Here is a 6,000-nt window from a genome sequence, read left to right as displayed (position 1 = left end):
TTCTTTCTTTGAAGATTTGGGAACATATTTTTCTCTCTCTTCTCACCACGGTATAAAAGGTAAATTCTACAGTCCATTACCTCTTTACTGCACCAAATATTCAGAGAGCAAGAAAAGATTACTTTCTCTTACTGTTCATCATCTTCCCCAACATCTTCTCTTCAATGGCGGACTCCTCTTCAGTTCATTCTACTTCTCACATTTTGCCAATCCGTCCTCAACAAAGCCCGATCATTGATCTTACCCCACAAGTTTACGATGCTTTCATGTTTCCAATCGTGGAATGTCTCAAGTATTCGCCACTGGTTCAAACACTTACCAAGGTCGAACCTGTTCCAATGGAGTGTCTGTCGCAAATCTTCTCCACAGCCCACTATGACAAGTCTGTCGATCGAATCTTCTTCGACATTCTTGATAACAAGTCCTCCATCTCCAAACATCGATTCTGTTCGCTTTTAGGGTTTGAACCTGATGAGTCTATGGTTAACCCTGAATCCATTCCCGTGGGACAGTTGTTTTCCATGTTTTACAACATGGGTTACACTGAAATTCTGACCACCGTTACAAAGTTCAAGAAATCATGCTTACCTCCTCAGTGGAATGGCTTCTTCACTGTGTTGTTTAAAGGGCTATCGGAACGAAGTGCAGGTTCAGATGGGGCGAGCCGCCTGTTTATGACAATTCTCTATGGGTTGTACCACGACATCAATCTTGATTATGGATCGGTTTTATGGCAGCAGCTGATTCAGAGCCTAGCGTCTACTTCTCGCCATTCAGAGATCTCTTATGCCAGATTCTGGACGCTGGTCATAAAGTGGGTGATGGACAAGTATCATGTCCCTATTGTTGCTGATTCTCCACTCTCCTTGATAGGGACTTTCCACACTACGAAGATCATAGTGTCTGATTCCTCCAAATTTCAGTTCGTTGGCTCAATTCCTGAGTCAATGTATGGGTGTGTTCCAAGCAACAGTCGCATCATCGGAACTTACAAGGAGTTTCGTCGCTCAGGTCCCAGAGAGCTCACTCCTGAAATGATTCAATCAATCCATGATGCTGATAGGCCTGCTCCCAGGGGAAAGAAACATGACAAGGGAAAAGACAAGAAGGTTGTCAAAGGAGCGAAAGGTCCTTCTCCAAAGAAACGCAAACCTTCCAAGGCAGCTCAATCCCCTCCACCAAAGAATAGGAAGACTCAACCCAGGCGTAAGGTTATTCTTGCATCCTCCTCCAGTGAATCTGAGGAAGAGAGTTCAGACTCAGAAGAGTCACTTCGAGGTACTTCTCCACGTTCGCCTACCCCTGAGGTACCTATTTCTTCTACACCTGTCTCTCCTCCCCCAATCTTCATCTCTATTTCCATTCCCCCCATAACCTCCACTACTCAAATACCACCTACCTCTATTCATATACCACCTCCCATTTTCACCGAAGCTACCACAACAACCACAGTTGGCGTTCGAACCAACGTATCTGATACGGGGGCTCCTACTACAGCACCCGAAACCACTCTCACTACCGAACATACATCCGCACCCGAACCTACTACCACAACTGAGCCTCCACCCTCGCCCTCATCTCCCGCTCACTCAGCAGAAAATGATGAACCTTTTCTTGGAGGAGTGGACATGACGTTTGACTCGGTCTATTACAGTCCGTATCAAATGCAAAGTGATGATGACGATGATGCTCCAGTCACCAAGAAGCATCTCAAGGAGCTTCATGAGAAAATCGATTCTCTCATTGCTTCCTCCTCCTCTTCCTCTCGATCTACTATCTCAGAGGCTGCTATTCAGGGGCTAGTTGATACGTTTACCAAGGCGCATGAAGCTTCTATCAACTCTGCCACCGCCGCTATCGACGTCTCTACCAAGGCGTGTGCTGCTGCGACCGAAAAAGTCGAAAAACTATTTGTTGATGCTAATTGTCTTTTGCAGTCTTTACAGGGAGCCGCTGACTCCAATGCAGAGAAGCTTGACTCTCTTGTCAACAAGCTGGCCACTTCAGTTGCCTCTGAACTGCAGTCCTTTGCCAGTCTTCGTCAGTCTCTCAACGATGACAACAAAGTGTTTCAGGTGACTGTTGAGGAGCGCCTGACTAAGCTGCAAGAAGACCTCGCTTCATAGAACTCAGTGATGGATGCTCTTGCTCGCAAGACCACTGCTCTCAAGGTCAAGAGTCTTCATCTTTTCCAATCTCAAAAGGAATTCGCATCTCTTCGATCTGAGCATGAGGTTATTTCATCGTGTGTTTCGGATGTCCACGCCGCCCTTTCCAACATCATCGAAGCACATGATCCTATCCTGAATTACTCAGTGAGGCGCACTCTCGCAGAGAAGCTTGCTCCTTCCCTTGCCCTACTAAGCAAAATTGAAGGGCTCCTTGAGTTCGTGGCCTATCCGAAACAAGGGGGAGAAGATGTCTCTCAACCGCCTCCCACTTCCACAGCAACTAAACAAACCGAACCTCCTCCAGCAGGTCAAGCCTCAGGTTCGGGTGTCAAAGACAAAGGAAAGAAGATTGCTGAAGACAGTGATGATGATGATAAAGAGACCATCGCTGATCTCTTAAAGAAACAAGGCCGGGATAAAGATGCTGACATGAGCGCTCGCGTTGCCAGAGAGTTTGAGGTGAATGAACGAAAAATGAAGGAGGATCATGATCTTCTTGAGAGTAGAAAAACTATTTTTCCTCCGTCGACTCTCGAGAAGCTTATAAAAGAAGAAATTGAAACTCCCAGCATCCTGTGGCTCGAACCAGTGATTTCCTTGGATCGAATCAATTCTGTCGATTCTCAGTTCGACATGCCACTGACCCGAAAAGCCTTCATCTTCCATGCGTTTGATAATGTTGCTGATGTCCCTCATCCTCATCCAAAGGTTGATAGGGAGCTTGTCGAATTCTATCTGAAGTCTGCTCAACCTCAGTATCAGACATGGAGTGCTCAGAAGATCGTCAACGTTTGGGTCCTCAAACCGTTTCGTGAGGGGAACTTCATGAACGTTCGGTTCAAAGTGTTGAGGGGTTCTGCTAAAACCGAACACGCTATATCACTTGCTGATCTTCCCAACCTGAATCCACATGATTGGATTATTTTGCATAACATCCTCCTCACCAACGAAGCTGAGTATGGTCCAATCATTGATCACTTCAAAAGAATGCTTGTATGCTACATTATGGAGGTTGCCAAGATGGATCAAGAGATCGCTAGCATCTTCAAGAAAAAGCCTACTATCTCTCCTGTGAGCTCTGCTAGTGATTTGAACATGATGCAGATGGGAAGAATCGACCCGAAGCGGAATTCTGTCATGTTTACAAGGAACGAAGGCCAAAAATGCCTGTTCGCCCTGGCAGATAAGCACCTTTACACCACTGCATGCTTGGAACATGTTCTAGGAATCATTCATCGTTGCAAACAGAATTCAGCAGATGACAAGAAGTATTTTGATGACATGATCCAGTGGTACATTCGCTTCAGACAGACCATCCTTGCCCTAATTCCACGTCTGTTTGAAACCACTAAGAAAGTTCCTGCAGCTGGTCCCAGCAAGCCGAAGTAGAAGTCTCGCTCCAATTGACGCAGAGGGGGAGAATGTAGGGTCTGAAAGGTGTTGCGTCTTGGGCTCGCTCTTTAGTCCATTTTGTCTCCGGATTGGGCCTGTCCATCCGAGAGTTATATCTAGGGTTTTGTATTTATAGGTGCTTGCATGCATCTTAGTACGTAAGATTTAGAAGTCGATTATTTCAAAGATATTATCTTTATCGTTTGTAACCCTAATAGCCTCTACAGCGGAAGTTCTTTATCGAGCTCTGCTGAGGCTTGAATCTATTGAATCATTCGACATATTTTGATTCATTCTTGTGCTTTATATTGATGTTTTCGTTTTAGTGATTAACCTGTTAAAAGATCTAAACGATCAAAGAGTTTCTTAACTCTTCAGATAATACATAATATTACCTTCTTCATCGCAACCTAACTCCTCCATCATATCATCAATGTCATGAACCTAGAACAAATCAATGTCGATCAAGTCCACAAATTTCTGTTGTCCTTGATGTATTTTCTCCATGAAATTTGGTAAAATACCCTCCATAGTGGAAACATGTACTAAAAACAGTTGGATTCCCACCTTCAAAAGAAAAAAAAACAACAAAAATTTCAAAACCGGGGTTGAAATAATCAAGAACAGAGCATAAAATAGTTGGACTTCCTTACTGTAACTGCGTTCCAAATCGATTTTATCCATTTGTGGTCGTACTCGCCACCCACTCGTCCTCACTTTTGACGGAAAACTAGGTTTTTTGCAAGAAGAGAAATGTTTTGATTGGGGATTGGGTATGCAACGTTTGGTTATATCAGATATGGTGCCATACACAGTCGATCATATACACATGACTTGAAATGACGAAAATACCCCTACGTGCTAGGTACGTGGGGCACCCAAACGAAGAAAACAAACAACTAATGTCGATAGAAAATTAATTTTAAAAAATAAGGACTGAACGTACAAATTGACACTTGGAATAAGGACGATTCATGTAATTTACTCTTAAAATTACTTATTTAAGTAGATCATGATTTATAGAAAGAAAAATCAAAACTTACATCAGCATCTTGTTTTGTTTAGAAGACGTTTTTTAAGTTCTGTAAGACATTGGGCCATGTCTTTTTTTGCATAACTCAAACCAAAGAATTAAGAAGGAGAAGATTTTGGATGTTCTTGAGGAGATTTTGAAGACATTTGTTCATCTCGGATGATTGTTACATGTTTGGTGCAATTAATCATTTCTTTTCCTTCTTATCCATGTTTGATTACGTTGTTATCTAATCAACATGGAAGTATTCCATTGATAATTAGTTTATTTTCAAGGTTTATGAACGTATGTTTTTAAATCTATGAATGTAATTTCTACTTAAATTTTAAGACTATTATGTGTGGGCAACATGTTATTACATGTTATTACACCTAAAGTGTCCACCCATCATCCTAGTCACAATTTGATGTTATAACACCTAAGGTGGAAATGGACAACACCAAATAAGATAGGATAACACCTATTATTTTATGTTTTTATTTTTATTTTTTCTGGAAGTTTTTAATTTCTATTATTCTAATTTTTTTTTATTTTTTTTATTTACTTCATATATTTCTAATTTGTTTTTTTTATTTATGCCATATATCTATAAAAAATTCATGCATACAAATTAATAAAACATAATTTCATTAAATAGTAAATTAAAAATACCATACAAACTTAAAAAAACATTACAAAGCAAAAAAAAAAAAAAAAACATTGACCAAAAAGCACACGATAGTCCTAAAAACACACAATAATTTAACAAAAAACATCAATAAACTATTCGTCGTCCAAGTATTTGCTCTCGATCTTTGCCTTCATCCTCTGTATCACTTCAGCTCGTCTCGGTGACATATTTTTTCGTTTGTCGTAAGAATTGCCAAATCCTTCGATATGCGATCTTGCTCGGCTTCTTGATGAAGGAACTCAAAATGCTGACGTTGCAATTCATATATTTTATTTGCGATTTCCGTGTGGGCGTCGAATTTTTGTTTCATTTCCGCGTGCTTTTGAAGCCGACTTTCATTCTCCTCCGCATGTCGTTGAGCGCGCTTCGCTTTGTCGCGCCCCATCGGTTGTCGTAGCAAAGAGATTTCTTTGATGTCGCGTTGAAGTCGATGTCCGTGCGTCCTTCGGAAACGTCAACCGAACCCGAACCACGAGACCTCTTTGATTGTTGTTCCGATGATGTTGGCGTTTTTATCCATTTTGAATCTTTCCTTACGATCTCCCAAATTTTTTTGTGCTCAAATACATGACCCATTTGCACGTGATATTCCTCCTCGCAACTCTAAACACATCGAACTCATTCGCACAACTTTGCCATTGCGAAGAAAGTTTGTTATAGATGGAATTGAATTTGGTGCACTTCCGGCAAATTTGAGTCCATTTGCCACTAAACATATCGTGATTGCGATATAT

The sequence above is a fragment of the Lactuca serriola genome, chromosome 1 (assembly GCF_051521515.1).
Source record: "Lactuca serriola cultivar US96UC23 chromosome 1, Lser_US96UC23_V15, whole genome shotgun sequence".
In the NCBI taxonomy this organism is placed as follows: domain Eukaryota; kingdom Viridiplantae; phylum Streptophyta; class Magnoliopsida; order Asterales; family Asteraceae; genus Lactuca; species Lactuca serriola.
Note: the sequence above shows the minus strand (reverse complement) of the source record.